The 17690-nt window shown below is 31.7% G+C and overlaps 1 protein-coding gene across 1 annotated transcript in view; it reads left to right on the forward strand.

Moving 5' to 3' along the window:
- LOC126886950 (tensin) overlaps positions 1-17690 on the forward strand; it is a 1001992-nt gene that overhangs the window by 298111 nt on the left and 686191 nt on the right. Inside the window, exon 3 of the mRNA XM_050654136.1 lies at positions 12519-12887. The gene's annotated coding sequence lies outside the window, so the exon portion shown is untranslated. The remainder of the gene's footprint in view (positions 1-12518; positions 12888-17690) is intronic.

A 17690-nucleotide genomic window follows, 5' to 3' on the forward strand; every position in this document is an offset into this window, starting at 1 on the left:
AATTCTTTTTACCAAGTACTTTCAAACTATTTGACGTATCCTTATCATACTTGGCAGAAAGTGTGGGTACTATACAGTCTACTAAATTGTGATAAATAAAAGTTTCTAGCTACTACCAGAGGCGTACGACATGGGATAGTTAATGGTTAACCCTTCCCAAATTCTATGCCACTGAGGTAATTACTATTTTAGCGAAATTTTTCGATTCTCCAATACTTTCTAAGTAAATAATATACTCTTTACTGGTAACGCTTAAGTCATTAGTTTTCGAGATATTGGATGTTAAAAATGAAACGGCATAGTTATTTTGATTCATTCATTCATTCATTTTAAACTTCCAATATCTCTCAAACTGATGACTTTATCGATACCAATAAAGCTACTTACATACAAAGTATTGGAGAATCGAAAAATTTCGCTAAAATAGTAATTCACTCAGTGGCGTAGAAATTGGGAAGGGTCAATCATTCACTATCCCCTGTCGTACGCCTCTGGAACTAGCTAGAAACGTTTATTGATCACAATTTAGTAGGGTGTATAATAGCCACACTTTCTGCCAAGTATGATAAGAATACGTCAAATAGTTTTAAAGTACTTGGCAACAATAATTTTTAAATTTTTAAATAAAACACCCTGTAACTCAGTAAGCAGCCACATTTTATTTAAGATATTTTAGTTAAATCTTAATATTTTTAGATCTACAATCTACAACTTAGATATTCGATATTCTTAATAAAATTTAGCCCTAAAAGGGCCCGTAGTAATATAACTACAAGAAAAAAAAGAAGAAGAAAAACGACAAAAAAATTTTGTTAATTAGTAAAAGATTCCCAGGAACCCAATTATCGAAACGGAATTTCAAAATACTTAATCCGCGCGACGTTATTAAAAAAACAAGTTATAAACAAATTTGAATAATTTTCAAATGCCATTTTAGGGGGGAGTTTAACTGAAATTTAAATTTATCAATACATTTATCGAAAATATACATAAAAACAAAAATAATGAGATCTTAAGCAGGTGAATATTTCTTTGGCAACAACCGCGTTTTTGCAATTGAAAACATAGTAACATTATTTAATAAACAAATTCAATATCTCAAAAAATGTTAAATATTTTCCGACCAATTTTTTTTTGCTTAATACTGGTAACATAGTGCAACTTAATCTGTAAGACAAGATATTTTATATTGCTTATCTAAAACGCTAAAAATAATTTTTTGCAAATTTGTTTTTAAAGTTTTATATACAATCATTTACATAAATAGGGGGTCAAATTTAATATAGTAAGTCTTATGTGAAAGACTTACCCTTCAACTTTGCAGAAAAGAATCCCATAGACCTTCATTAATAAGTGAATTACCTCAGCAGTTAAAAAAGTATTTTTTTTTGCAAAAATGACCCCTTTTTAATGATTTAAACAATGATCCCCTTGTATGATTTGGATACTTTCTTGAAAATATCTTTTGTACCCACCTAAACTTTGATATACAATTTGTTTTAACCTGTACGAATTTACATTTTGACTTTTTTTATTTTATTAGGCTAATAAGAATTTTAGCCATTTTTTATTCTAAAACATATTTTTTTAATTGTTAATGAGGAAGGTTTCTTATGGGAAGACGGGCATTAACTACTAAAAAACGGAGTTTCTGATTGAAATAAGCCCAAAAGACTTATCAAGAACTGATAGAATGACGTTTGAACTTGAATATAGGTACTTCGTAATTTCAAAAATGATATTTTGTACTTATGTTTTTGAACCTTGAAAATCGTCATCTTTCGTTCTTTTTTCAGTTTTAAATTGTTTATAACTAGAAAACGATCAACTTTAGAGAAAAATTAAATAAAAAAATATGAAAAAAAAGTTTTTAGGAAACGCTTTTCTTTAGTTCCGGGTGACTAAAATTATAAATATTAAAAAATCAACTAAAAAGCAAAAACTAAAAAAAATTGAAAAAATCCAATACATTCGTCAAAGAAAAGCGTGGGGCGTCTTCATCGAATAAACGGTTTTCGCCCCACGATTTTCTTTAACGAATGTGTTGGATTTTTTAATTTTTTTATTTTTTGCTTTTTAGTTGATTTTTTAATATTTATATTTTAGTCACCCGGAACTAAAGAAAAGCGTTTCCTAAAAACTTTTTTTTTCGTATTTTTTTTACTTTTACTTTTTAGTCTTACACTTTTCAAACATTAAAATATATCGTCATGTTTATTAAAATATGTATATAAAACATATGATATACAAACATAAAAAGTAGTCGGAATCGGCAAAAAATTTGAAACTTCATTGTTTATTTGTGAAGCATAACGTAAACAATTAACGTAAAAAGTAAAATTATGTATAGTTCATATTATTAGCTACAATCCGTAAAAATTTCAAATTTCTAGATTGTAAAAAACAAGAGAATTTAAGCATTTTCCATTAAAATCGTTTTTTTAACAATTATTAAACATAAACAAATTTTTTTTATTGACTATTCGTGTATTGTTCCCGCGAATGCATATGTCTGCAAATTTTCATTCATTTGCATTGATGAAAAGGCAGGCAAATTGACCTCTAAAGATTTGAAGACCGCAAACTATTGAACTAAAGAAAAGCGTTTAAAAAAAGAAGAATGTGTGTAACTTATTAAATTTAAATTAAAATACATTTTACTGCTGTCACAAACCAGACAAAAATGTTTATATCACAAATAATCATTGCCTTTCGCTTAAATTGAATGTTAAAACTTCCAAGAGGCAGGTGACTGGCGGGAGCTGGATTGAATATTTAATTTAATCGAAAAGCAATGTTTATTTCTGTAATACACATTTTTTCTGTTTACGGGCAACTGTAAAATGTATTCTGAGTTAAATAAATTACATACATTCTTCTTTTTGTCAAATAATTTAATTAAAAAATTATTTTTGGACACCCTGTACAAATAATTATATAAATTTTTACATTACTGAATAAAGAATTGAATTGCCTTTCAAATGAGCTATCGCATGTCCCCTATTCTCATTTAAAAAAATCATCCATTACGTCATCGCGCCCAGATGGATGACGTCACTAGTATGACATATATGCCAAAATATCGTAATTTCAAAATAAAAATCGACCTCTTTCGAGATTTTTCCTTAAAGTCGCCTTTTTACGAAATAACGAATTTATTCCTTTCATTTGCATCATACTGTATAAACAAACATATGAGTGTTCAAAATTTAAAACTTTATTGTTTATTTATGACGCATAACGTAAAAAATTAACGTAAAAAGTGAAATTATGTATAGGTTATATCATTAGCTACAATCCGTAAAAGTTTCAAGTTTCTACATTGTAAAAAACAAGAGAATTTAGGCATTTTTCCATTAAAATCGTTTTTTTTTATTTAAACAATTAATAAACATAAACAAAAATTTTTTGTTGTCTATTCGTGTATTGTTCCCGCGAATGCATATGTCTGCAAATTTTCATTCATTTGAATGGAAGAAAAGTTAGTCAAATTGACATCCAAAGATTTGACGCAATCTATTGAACTAAATAAAAGCGTTTAAAAATCATCGATTACGTCATCGCGCCCAGAAGGATGGCGTCACTAGTATGTCATATATGCCAAAATATCGTAATTTAAAAATAAAATCGACCTCTTTCGGGATTTTTTCTTAACCCTGGATTGCTACACTTATTTTCTAAACTCAATCTGCTACATCGAGGTACAGTGGTACCCCAAATAAAATCGACCTAAAATATTTATATATGTATGTTTTAAGAACTTATGACAAAAACAATCTTAAGATAACATGCTAAGAATTTATTTTGTATACAAAAATATTTTATTATATTATTATTCACAAGTTTATTTTCATATTTTCTACACCCACTACTGCAAATTGGTGTAACTTACAAACAAGGTTGGGGTACAAGTGTACCACAGGTAGCATTCCAGGGTTCAAGTCGCCTTTTTACGAAATAACGAATTTATTCCTTTCACTTGCATCGTACTGTATAAACAAATATATGAGTGTTCAAAATTTAAAACTTTATTGTTTATTTATGACGCATAACGTAAACAATTAACGTAAAAAGTGAAATTATGTATAGGTTATATCATTAGCTACCATCCGTAAAAGTTTCAAGTTTCTACATTGTAAAAAACAAGAGAATTTAGGCCTTTTTCCATTAAAATCGTTTTTTTTTTATTTAAACAATTAATAAACATAAACAAAAATTTTTTGTTGTCTATTCGTGTATTGTCACCGCGAATGCATATGTCTGCAAATTTTCATTCATTTGCATGGAAGAAAAGGTAGTCAAATTAACATCCAAAGATTTGACGCAATCTATTGAACTAAATAAAAGCGTTTAAAAAGACCTTTTTTGTTTAGAATGACCTAAAAAATTTGAAATAATATCTGCCAGGGTCGATTTTTTTAATTAATAAAAAAAATTTTCATTTTTTAATTATTAATTAATTATAGTTAAAACAAGATTAGATCTGACAACCCTTGTTTTTTGTAATTGTTAACATGCTAAATTACATATCCAATAATTTTTAGGCATTAAACAGATTGGTGCAAATCCACGTTATATCGTACCTTAGACCAGGGGTCACCAATTGGCGGACCGCGGTCCGCATCCGGACCGTGAGCTACTTTTGTGCGGACCGTCATTAAATTAAGAATATACCCAATGTTTGGCAATTTTAAAAATGTTTGGCCATGAAATTGTGTACTATGTTTGGCACAACTGATGTGTGCGAAACCGCGTTATCAAGAATGAATAACTATTTATATGGGAAATCAAGAATGAACTTTATTAAAAATTGGTACAGATCTCAGGTTACAGATGAATATCCCAACTCCCTAATGAGAATCAGTTGCACTAAACTCACTCCAAACTTCAGACAGATTGTACACAACAAAAATGTCACTTTTCTCTCTGATAATTTAATTTTGTAGAGTTTTCCCCTTTGTTATACTTACTATAATCATTAATTTTGAATTTAAGTAAACTCCATAAAATTATCTCGTGCGTTTTTTATATTCATTTCCACTCTACTGTATGTTAAGTGGGAGAACTTTCCATCTGTGCATTTATATGAAATAATTTTAAGATTTAATAAGTTTGCAACAAAGCATTGAAACTAATGCAGAAAAGATAACATGTTCATTACCATTGTATACTATAATTATTTATAAAGAAAAAGAAAATAATCGTTTTCGTTTTGATTCAATTCGAGTCTCTTGCCATCCTCTGACACGGTGTTTCTGGATCTTTATCCTTTATCAAAGAGGCTATTGCAAGTAGACTGAATTGAATCAACTCGAGACGAAGCAGAACTGCATCTATTAAAATATCTGCAGTATATTGTGGTTAGACTGTCCTCTAACGGGGAATGACAAAATAAATAAAATAAATTTCGACCACGAGTCAGGATTCTGTTAACCGAGATACTATAGTATCAAGCGGCGCCGCTAGGAGGAGCTTCTCCAACAATGCGTCTCAGAATACCTTAAGAACACTTGGTCATTTTGTACTCTAAACCGAGTAAAGCATGAAAAAGAAAAAGAAAATAATCGTTTTCGTTTTGATTCAATTCGAGTCTCTTGCCATCCTCTGACACGGTGTTTCTGGATCTTTATCCTTTATCAAAGAGGCTATTGCAAGTAGACTGAATTGAATCAACTCGAGACGAAGAAGAACTGCATCTATTAAAATATCTGCAGTATATTGTGGTTAGACTGTCCTCTAACGGGGAATGACAAAATAAATAAAATAAATTTCGACCACGAGTCAGGATTCTGTTAACCGAGATACTATAGTATCAAGCGGCGCCGCTAGGAGGAGCTTCTCCAACAATGCGTCTCAGAATACCTTAAGAACACTTGGTCATTTTGTACTCTAAACCGAGTAAAGCATGAAAAAGAAAAAGAAAATAATCGTTTTCGTTTTGATTCAATTCGAGTCTCTTGCCATCCTCTGACACGGTGTTTCTGGATCTTTATCCTTTATCAAAGAGGCTATTGCAAGTAGACTGAATTGAATCAACTCGAGACGAAGAAGAACTGCATCTATTAAAATATCTGCAGTATATTGTGGTTAGACTGTCCTCTAACGGGGAATGACAAAATAAATAAAATAAATTTCGACCACGAGTCAGGATTCTGTTAACCGAGATACTATAGTATCAAGCGGCGCCGCTAGGAGGAGCTTCTCCAACAATGCGTCTCAGAATACCTTAAGAACACTTGGTCATTTTGTACTCTAAACCGAGTAAAGCATGAAAAAGAAAAAGAAAATAATCGTTTTCGTTTTGATTCAATTCGAGTCTCTTGCCATCCTCTGACACGGTGTTTCTGGATCTTTATCCTTTATCAAAGAGGCTATTGCAAGTAGACTGAATTGAATCAACTCGAGACGAAGAAGAACTGCATCTATTAAAATATCTGCAGTATATTTTGGTTAGACTGTCCTCTAACGGGGAATGACAAAATAAATAAAATAAATTTCGACCACGAGTCAGGATTCTGTTAACCGAGATACTATAGTATCAAGCGGCGCCGCTAGGAGGAGCTTCTCCAACAATGCGTCTCAGAATACCTTAAGAACACTTGGTCATTTTGTACTCTAAACCGAGTAAAGCATGAAAAAGAAAAAGAAAATAATCGTTTTCGTTTTGATTCAATTCGAGTCTCTTGCCATCCTCTGACACGGTGTTTCTGGATCTTTATCCTTTATCAAAGAGGCTATTGCAAGTAGACTGAATTGAATCAACTCGAGACGAAGAAGAACTGCATCTATTAAAATATCTGCAGTATATTGTGGTTAGACTGTCCTCTAACGGGGAATGACAAAATAAATAAAATAAATTTCGACCACGAGTCAGGATTCTGTTAACCGAGATACTATAGTATCAAGCGGCGCCGCTAGGAGGAGCTTCTCCAACAATGCGTCTCAGAATACCTTAAGAACACTTGGTCATTTTGTACTCTAAACCGAGTAAAGCATGAAAAAGAAAAAGAAAATAATCGTTTTCGTTTTGATTCAATTCGAGTCTCTTGCCATCCTCTGACACGGTGTTTCTGGATCTTTATCCTTTATCAAAGAGGCTATTGCAAGTAGACTGAATTGAATCAACTCGAGACGAAGAAGAACTGCATCTATTAAAATATCTGCAGTATATTGTGGTTAGACTGTCCTCTAACGGGGAATGACAAAATAAATAAAATAAATTTCGACCACGAGTCAGGATTCTGTTAACCGAGATACTATAGTATCAAGCGGCGCCGCTAGGAGGAGCTTCTCCAACAATGCGTCTCAGAATACCTTAAGAACACTTAGTCATTTTGTACTCTAAACCGAGTAAAGCATGAAAAAGAAAAAGAAAATAATCGTTTTCGTTTTGATTCAATTCGAGTCTCTTGCCATCCTCTGACACGGTGTTTCTGGATCTTTATCCTTTATCAAAGAGGCTATTGCAAGTAGACTGAATTGAATCAACTCGAGACGAAGAAGAACTGCATCTATTAAAATATCTGCAGTATATTGTGGTTAGACTGTCCTCTAACGGAGAATGACAAAATAAATAAAATAAATTTCGACCACGAGTCAGGATTCTGTTAACCGAGATACTATAGTATCAAGCGGCGCCGCTAGGAGGAGCTTCTCCAACAATGCGTCTCAGAATACCTTAAGAACACTTGGTCATTTTGTACTCTAAACCGAGTAAAGCATGAAAAAGAAAAAGAAAATAATCGGCAAGAGACTCGAATTGAATCAAAACGAAAACGATTATTTTCTTTTTCTTTTTCATGCTTTACTCGGTTTAGAGTACAAAATGACCAAGTGTTCTTAAGGTATTCTGAGACGCATTGTTGGAGAAGCTCCTCCTAGCGGCGCCGCTTGATACTATAGTATCTCGGTTAACAGAATCCTGACTCGTGGTCGAAATTTATTTTATTTATTTTGTCATTCCCCGTTAGAGGACAGTCTAACCACAATATACTGCAGATATTTTAATAGATGCAGTTCTTCTTCGTCTCGAGTTGATTCAATTAAGTCTACTTGCAATAGCCTCTTTGATAAAGGATAAAGATCCAGAAACACCGTGTCAGAGGATGGCAAGAGACTCGAATTGAATCAAAACGAAAACGATTATTTTCTTTTTCTTTTTCATGCTTTACTCGGTTTAGAGTACAAAATGACCAAGTGTTCTTAAGGTATTCTGAGACGCATTGTTGGAGAAGCTCCTCCTAGCGGCGCCGCTTGATACTATAGTATCTCGGTTAACAGAATCCTGACTCGTGGTCGAAATTTATTTTATTTATTTTGTCATTCCCCGTTAGAGGACAGTCTAACCACAATATACTGCAGATATTTTAATAGATGCAGTTCTTCTTCGTCTCGAGTTGATTCAATTAAGTCTACTTGCAATAGCCTCTTTGATAAAGGATAAAGATCCAGAAACACCGTGTCAGAGGATGGCAAGAGACTCGAATTGAATCAAAACGAAAACGATTATTTTCTTTTTCTTTTTCATGCTTTACTCGGTTTAGAGTACAAAATGACCAAGTGTTCTTAAGGTATTCTGAGACGCATTGTTGGAGAAGCTCCTCCTAGCGGCGCCGCTTGATACTATAGTATCTCGGTTAACAGAATCCTGACTCGTGGTCGAAATTTATTTTATTTATTTTGTCATTCCCCGTTAGAGGACAGTCTAACCACAATATACTGCAGATATTTTAATAGATGCAGTTCTTCTTCGTCTCGAGTTGATTCAATTCAGTCTACTTGCAATAGCCTCTTTGATAAAGGATAAAGATCCAGAAACACCGTGTCAGAGGATGGCAAGAGACTCGAATTGAATCAAAACGAAAACGATTATTTTCTTTTTCTTTTTCATGCTTTACTCGGTTTAGAGTACAAAATGACCAAGTGTTCTTAAGGTATTCTGAGACGCATTGTTGGAGAAGCTCCTCCTAGCGGCGCCGCTTGATACTATAGTATCTCGGTTAACAGAATCCTGACTCGTGGTCGAAATTTATTTTATTTATTTTATTTTATTTATTTTATAATTATTTATTTTAAATTCCTCAGTTTCCTTTCTACAAAACTGAAAATGTCTAAAAATTTCAGCCTTTAAAATATAAATTCCTAACTTTTAAAATATTCTCAGTAACAATTTACAATACTGCTATGTTCAAAATATACCGATAATAACATCAAAACAATACACGATGAATTTTTTTGCTATATTTACTGTACCAGGAAAGCTTTAAGTCTACAGTGACCAAAAAACAATCAGATAGATATTATTAGTTTTCATTTCCATATTAGTCCATGTGTGAGGCCTCTTTCGTATGAAAAATATTTCTGACTCGATTTCTTTGCGGATTCCTGTTCAAAAATGTCCCCTTTAAACAAATCAGAACGGTGCCGGGCGAAACAATTTTTTTAAACAAATTCTAAATTACCTTTTTGCATCGAAAAATGTATTTTTAGGTTTCTTGAATGATTTTAAACAAAAAAAGAAGGTCTCTTGTCATATTTTTGAAAAGTTGATAGTTTTCGAGCTATACCTAAGCGATTTAAAATCTGAAAAATACGCATTTTCGATACTTGAAAACTCTCAAGTGTCAATAAAATGATAGAAGATCTTTTTTGTATAAGTTAACTCAAAAATGCTAAAAACATATTTTCGGGAAGCAAAAAGGTGATGTTTTGAATTTGTTAAAAAAAATTGTTAAACAATTTCTGCCCAAAAATTTCGCCCGGCACACTTCTGATTTGTTTATAGGGGATATTTCTTAACAAGTATCCGCAAAGAAACCGAATCAGAACAAGCAGACGTGAAAGTGAAGTTATAGCGATTATTCAATCCCTTAAGTTGAATAAAGCTCCCGGACCTGATTTATTAAAAGAAGTTTCAGGAGAAATTGTATCCCCTTTAACATATTTATTAAATAAAATTATAGAAAATGGAAAATGTCCAACAGAATTTAAAGACGCAATTATCAAACCTGTATATAAATCAGGAAATAAGGATTTAAGCCAAAATTACCGCCCAATTTCACTAATCTCAAGCCTTGCAAAAATTATGGAAAAAGCGATTAAAACTCGGATGCTAAAATTTTTAGACCTACATAAAATCATATCTAATAATCAATTTGGCTTTGTTGAAGGCAGAGGTACAGATGATGCAATTGCTTCACTAATGGGTTGCATTTATGATTCAGTTGATAGAGGTAAGCCCACATTATGTGTATTTTTAGACTTGGCTAAAGCTTTCGACACAGTAAGCCATAAGCAACTCTTGGAAACTTTGGCTGATGTAGGTTTCAGAGGCAACGTATTAAGATTTTTTGAAAGTTATCTAGATAATAGGGTACAAAGGGTAAAAATAAATGAAAGTATGAGTGAGAGAAATGTGGTGAAGTACGGTGTTCCGCAAGGAACGATTCTTGGTCCATTGTTGTTTATAATTTATGTTAATAATTTATTGTCAATGAAATTAAAAGGTAAAATTATTAGTTATGCAGATGACACAGCTGTACTGTATACTGCAGATAATTGGGAGAATCTAAAATTATTGGCTGAAGAAGATTTAAAAAAATTGTTTTGATTGGTTTGCACACAAACAACTAACTGTTAACTTCACAAAAACTTTCTTTTTGCCTTTTGGATCTTACAAAACAAGTCTGCCTAACTACGAAACACTAATAATATCCAATGAAGGATATAAGGATCAACATATTCTGTCTGCTCATTCTGTAAAGTATTTGGGAATTACAATTGATAGTCATTTAAAATGGAACCTACATATTGCGAATGTGACTAAAAACCTTCGAAGTTTACTCTATAAATTTAAATACTTAAGCAATATTTTAGAACAGCGCCTTTTAAAAACTATGTACTTTGCCTTAGTAGAATCTAGATTATGCTATGGGATTCTTGGGTGGGGCGGGGCGTATGGCAATCATTTGGAACAACTAAATGTCGTCCAAAGAAAAATTTTAAAATCAATTTATCGCAAGCCCAAGCTTTACTCCACTCAATTATTATACAAGGAAACTAATATTTTTGATATTAGGCAGCTTTATTTTAAAGCGGTTACTGTATATCAATATAAAAATAAACAAACACTACAGTTTCCCTTGCATGAATACTCCACCAGAAACAGGAATAAAGCGATACCCCCTAAAAGTGAAAAAACAATTGGACAGCGTTGTTTCACTTACCTAGGACCTAGGTCCTTTAACGTTTTACCCATAAATGTTCAGAATGTCAAGAACATAAAACAATTTAAAAATAAATTAAAGAAATATATTATAGATACGCCTCTTTCAGTAATACATGAATTAATTGAAGTTAGAAAATAAAACAAGTGTTTGAATATTGGACTCATAGTTGTTGTACTTAGTTGTGTTTTTTTTTTCTCATTTGTTGCTGTTATTTTTTGATAAATACATCGTAGGGATGCTGTATTTTTAAATTTTTTCCAGATTTTGAAATATAATTATTTTCTTTAATTATTTAATTATTCAAAAAACAATGTAATGCTCTTTGCTTTTCCTTTGTTCTCTTATTATTAAGTAATAGATATTATATTATTGTATTGCCTGTGAAAAGATAGTGTGTACCTACTCAGGATATTTTTGTTACATAATGAACCAAATTGACCACTGCACAAGCATTCTGCTTCAAGTGGTATTTTTGTGTTTATTTATAGGGAATTATAATGATTTTAATGTATTACCATTGTATGTATTGTATCTTTTCTCTGAATAAACATTATTTATATATTATTTATTATAGACACAGGCAGCATTAAATCCGGACACCGGAAGTGTCATAGGTTTTCGAAACGGACCCTCAGGGAAACTAATTGGTGACCCCTGCCTTAGACTAATACATTTTATGAATACATGTCATAGTTACATTACAAGAAGAATTCACAGAAGTTATATCGCTAACCTTCACTTGGGAGATTTCTAGAGAAAAAGGCATATTTCATTGGATCGGAAAGAACATTAATTGAATCGAAATAAAAATTAAATAATTCCAATCCTTGAATATGTTGCTGAGAATTCGAATTGAGCATTGAAAGTTGTTTGGAAGAAACGTATGAAAACAGAAGTTTTCACTTCCAGTTCCTACAATATAAACTAAATTGCTAACTTATTGTATTTTTTTAACAGATTCATCATCTATATAAGAAGTATGTCTAAATTATACCACATAATTAACATTTTCTTGTGACGACGAAATTTTTTTTCCGTGTAAAAATGTTTGTCAAAAATGTTGATTTTTTACGAATAAGAAATGTTATGTTTCTATTAGGGACTATTTTGATCCATAAACTTTTGCTAAATTTTAAATTATCGCTCCTTTATTATTTTTTATATATTTTTTCCATTCCATTATGAGCAAAGATGTAAAAGTTTTATTTTATTTATATTTTATTTTTACACTAATTATTTATTTTTGTTTTTTTTTATATATTATTTTTTTATTTTGTGGATCCCTTCCAGGAGGCAGCATTGCGTTACACGGACACCAGTTGGCACATCTTCAACCAAAGTCGCAGAAAATCCTCCGGCTCGAAAAAATCCATTACTTACGAAAAATCCGAAAGTCTCGATGATAATGCTCCATTACTTCCGAACGGCTCCCTGCAAACCCCCACGACCGAAACCCCCCGAACGCAGGAACAGCCACCGAGTAGCGAAAAACCGAAAGAAAGAGAACCTGCGGAAGATGCGGACTCTTCCTCGAGTAGTATCGTGTACGAAAAAATCGGGAAAATACGCGACGGCGATGTCCCGGACTCGAAACAAGTGAAAATTCAAACTGTGGAGGTCGCTTACGAACCGGTGAAAAGCCAAGCTGAGATTGTTTTGGTAAGAGAAATGGTGTCAGCGCAAAACATAACACACGCTTTAGTAACTAACATGATAAATTCTTTTTTTCGATTTTTTTACTAACTTTTAACCTTATATTAAACCTTTTTTAATGTTTGTGCTACAAATAATTCATAACAAATATTCCATATTTTATTAATTAATAAATAATAAATAGTCCACAAAAATTACATGTTTCCTGTATTCAACAGTTTCCTAAAAATTAAAAAAACACAGCTTAAATTTCCAGAAAAGTAACTACTATTATCAAAAATACAGTACCTAATTGTTCAAAATGACCACCATCTTGTTGACGGCAGTCTTGCCATTTTATAATATGTCAAAACTGACCTAATCTTGTCTTGGTTATTTTTCGTTTCTTGAAAGGCGTCTTGAATCCGATCAAGAATTTCTTCACTAATATGTATATGTATCTGTAGAGTAGGGATGGCTAGTCCGACAGCACTTGGGTCACAATTGACCCATTGTGCATCCTCTTAGGGAGCTGTATGTCGTCCTTAGCTCATTGTCCATGCTGCCATTGGACAAATCATCAGGGGACATCTCCGCTATGTCAAAAGGTGTAAGCCAAGGCTCGCCGAACGCATACTCTCGTATTGCCGATAACTCCCATGACATAGTCCTGACATTCACATAGGACATGCTCGACAGTTTCGTCATCTCGTTCGAGGTGTTTGCTTAATTGACAATGATTAGTTAAAAAAACAACTATTAAGAGTAGGTTTTTCCTGGTCATTCCCAAGTACTTTTCTGATACTGACTTCCAAAGGTTCCTTAGTGTTACCTTGGCAAGTCTACATACTTGCCTCTCTTCCCTCCCATCTCTTCACGGTTTGCGCGTGGGCAATTTCCGCGATTGTTGCAGTTGACCAGTCAAAAAAATCACCAGGCCCTAATACTCTTATACCCCAGGCTGTGGGTGAAAAAACGTGATATAATTCAGGAATTTTTGAAACCTATCAGGTGTTGTAAAGGACGATGCCAGGAATACCTTATACTAAAATGTAACCAAATTGTGCGGTTTTTTATTTATGACGATTTTCATTTGTTAAATTTACAATTTTTAAAGATTTTTAATTTTGCAGCTTAGGATATTTATTTTAGAGAAAAACTTTTAAATAGAAAATTGTAGTAAATTAAAAAACCTACATTTTGAGTTGAGCTATGGCAAGTTTAATTTCGATAATACGTTATTGCAAAACAGCCTGCGAAAGGTCCAAAATGGCCGTTTTTTGCAATTGCCTTATTTATTGTAAAAATAACTTTTATGTATTTTTTAAGGCTTTAAAATGAAGATCTTTCAATACTAAACATAAAAAAAATTTGTAGTGCCCGATTGGTGAACTTGTTGTTTAGATATTATAATTTGTTTATCCCAAGAGGTCAAATGTCCAAGGCTATAACTTTTTGAAAAAAAAAATCGTACAGAGTTAATCCAAGATCCACTCTCCATCTAAAGACTTATATTTTCATATTCTAATGTAAATAAAATGCGTATAACATTTTTCAACCTATTATTTCGGGTTTGAAAATAAGGGGGCAAATTTCGTTATAAACATTTAGAACTGAAGCCGCCCCTGTACATCCTATGAATTGTTAACTTGCAGGTTATTGTTGCTGAAGACAAAATAAAGATTCAAAACTAAATAAAAATTTTCTACGATCAACTGAAGCCGAGATAATTGTTTTTGTTTTCTTAAATCGTACTGACTTTATTTATAACAATTAAGAAATTATTTCACAGTCATTGACTAAAGAAAGACTTATATTATATTAAAATAAAAATTATTTTAACCGAAAATTACATTTAGTTATTAAAAATGATTTTTAAAGTGTAATGGAGATTTATTTTTCGTTATGACTATGATTTATTGTGTCGGTTGCCCTTAGCAACGGCTAGCAACTTATTATACATTGTATCACGGTTTTTGCTTTAAATTTTCAAGCACCGCTTGGATTGACATGAAATTTGGCAAACACATAGATAACATGTTAAAGAATAAAATTTATATTGGGCCTCTGTGTGCTTTTGTCCTGGGGGTGAGTTTCACCCCTTATGAGGGATGAAAAAATATATGTTCAAAATAAGTTCGGAAATGGATAAAACGTCTAATTGTAAGCACTTTTCGCTCTATAGCATTTTTTCACCAAGTTAATACCTTTCGAGTTATTTTCGAGTAAATACCTTAATTTTTCAACAACAAAAAAACACGTTTTTAGGCGGTTTTTGACAAGTAACTCAAAAAATAAGTGTTTTATTGAAAAAATGGGTTTTAACAAAAATATAGCAAATTAAAAATTGAAAAAAATGATGTATGCATGGAATCTCTAGACCCAGTATAAACAAAGTTCTAGCTAATGAAAAATAGGTTCATATCCGTCAAATTTCAAAGTGAATTATTTCAACGTGAAATATTCAAAACATTTTGGAGAAAAATCATTTTTAAAGTATTTAAAAAAGTATGTATATCTGTTTTTAAAAAATGGTTATAGCATCAAAAGTAAGCAAGTTACTCTGAAAATAAAGTTGATCTCTTTATTTGGGCAAAAAACTCGAAAGTCAACCCCCAATTAGCATCTTAAATCAAATTAATCATTACCGCTTCACAAGTTACTTTGCTCATGTATTATTTATATGATCTGTAAGTATCATCGCTTCAAAGGGCTTATTTAAAAAAAAAGATGGTTTTAAAATAAATCTGTTTTAATTTTTAATTAAAAAAATGTTTTTTTCTAAATAACTTAAAATTTATTAATGTGACCAAAAATCACAAAGAGTAAAAAAAATTAGTTTTTGCTGTTATGAATATTTTGGATTATTTGCTTTTTTTTTGGATGTCAAAAATTTGTTAAGATATGGCTGTTCTAAATTTGCATACACTCGTGATTATTGACTAGTTCAAGTCCTTTTAACTACTGCCCCTTCAAAAATAAGCACTTTGAACCGATGAAACATACAGACATAAACGACACATACACGAGTAAAACAACATTGAAGTAAAATTGATTAATTTCATTTTTGATGCTAATTAGGGGGTGACTTTCCCGAGTTTTTTGACCAAAAAAAAAGAGATCAACTTTATTTCCAGCGTAACTTGCTTACTTGTGATGCTATAAACTTTTTTTTAAAACAGATATACATATTTTTTTAAACACTTTAAAAAAGTTGTAATGATTTTTCTCCAAAACGTGCATGATTTTTCGGTTATTTCACGTTGAAATAATTCACTTTGAAATTTGACGGATATGAACCTCTTTTTCATTAGCTAGAACTTTGTTTCTACTGGGTCTAGAGATTTCAAGCGTACACCATTTTTTTCAATTTTTAATTTGCTATATTCTTGTTAAAACTCTTTTTTTCAATAAAATACTTACTTTTTAAGTTATTTGTCAAAAACCGCCTAAAAACGTGTTTTTTTGTTGTTGAAAAATGAAGGTATTTACTCGAAAATAACTCGAAAGGTATTAACTTGGTGAAAAAATGCTATAGAACAAAAGGTGCTTAGAATTAGACGTTTTCTCCATTTCCGAACTTATTTTGAACACATATTTTTTCACCCCTTATAAGGGGTGAAACTCACCCCTAGGACAAAAGCACACAGAGGACCAATATCATTTTTATTCTTTAACATATTATCTATGCGTTTATTATAAGTTGCTAGCCGTTGCTAAGGGCAACCGACACAATAAATCACAGTCGAAACGAAAAATAAATCTCCGCTACACTTCAAAAATCATTTTTAATAATTAAATGTAACTTTCGGTCAAAATAATTTTTATTTTAAGATAATATCAGTCTTTTTTAGTCAATGACTGTGAAATAATTTCTTAATTGTTATAAATAAAGTCACTACGATTTAAGAAAACAAAAACAATTATCTCGGCTTCAGTTGGTCGTAGAATATTTTTATTTCGTTTTGAATCTTTATTTTGGCTTCAGCAAAAATAATCTGCAAGTTAGAAACTCATAGGATGTATAGGGGCGGCTTCAGTTCTAAATGTTTATAACGAAATTTGCCCCCTTATTTTTAAACCCGAAATAAGAATAAGAGGTTGAAAAATGTTATACGCATTTATTTACATCAGAATATGAAAATATAAGTCTTTAGAAGGAGAGTGGACCTTGGATTAACTCTGTACGATTTTTTTTTAAGTTATAGCCTTGGACATTTGACCTCTTGTGATAAACAAATTATAATATCTAAGTAACAAGTTCACCCATCGGGCACTACAAATTTTGTTTATGTTTAGTATTGAAAGATCTTCATTTAAAGCCTTAAAAAATACATAAAAGTTATTTTTACAATAAAGGCAATTGCAAAAAACGGCCATTTTGGACCTTTCGCAGGCTGTTTTGCAACAACTTATTAACGAAATTAAACATGTCATAGCTCAAATTGTAGGTTTTTTAATTTACTACAATTTTCTATTTAAAAGTTTTTCTCTAAAATGAATATCCTAAGCTGAAAAATTAAAAATCTTTAAAAATTGCAAATTTAACAAATGAAAATCGTCATAAATAAAAAACCGGACACAATTTTTGGTTACATTTTAGTATAAGTTATTCCTGGCATCGTCCTTTACAACACCTGATAGGTTTCAAAAATTCCTGAATTATATCCTGAAATCGACCTATTTTTCACCCACAGCTTGGACTATTAAGCCTGCCGCCTTCCTAGCTAGGTGGTCAGCAATGCGGTTGACTTTATTTCCATTGTGTCCTTGAACCAACCTCAGGATAATGTTGATACCATCCGAAGCTTGGGCTAGTGACTCATGACA

This window comes from Diabrotica virgifera, chromosome 6 (assembly GCF_917563875.1).
Source record: "Diabrotica virgifera virgifera chromosome 6, PGI_DIABVI_V3a".
Taxonomy (NCBI): domain Eukaryota; kingdom Metazoa; phylum Arthropoda; class Insecta; order Coleoptera; family Chrysomelidae; genus Diabrotica; species Diabrotica virgifera.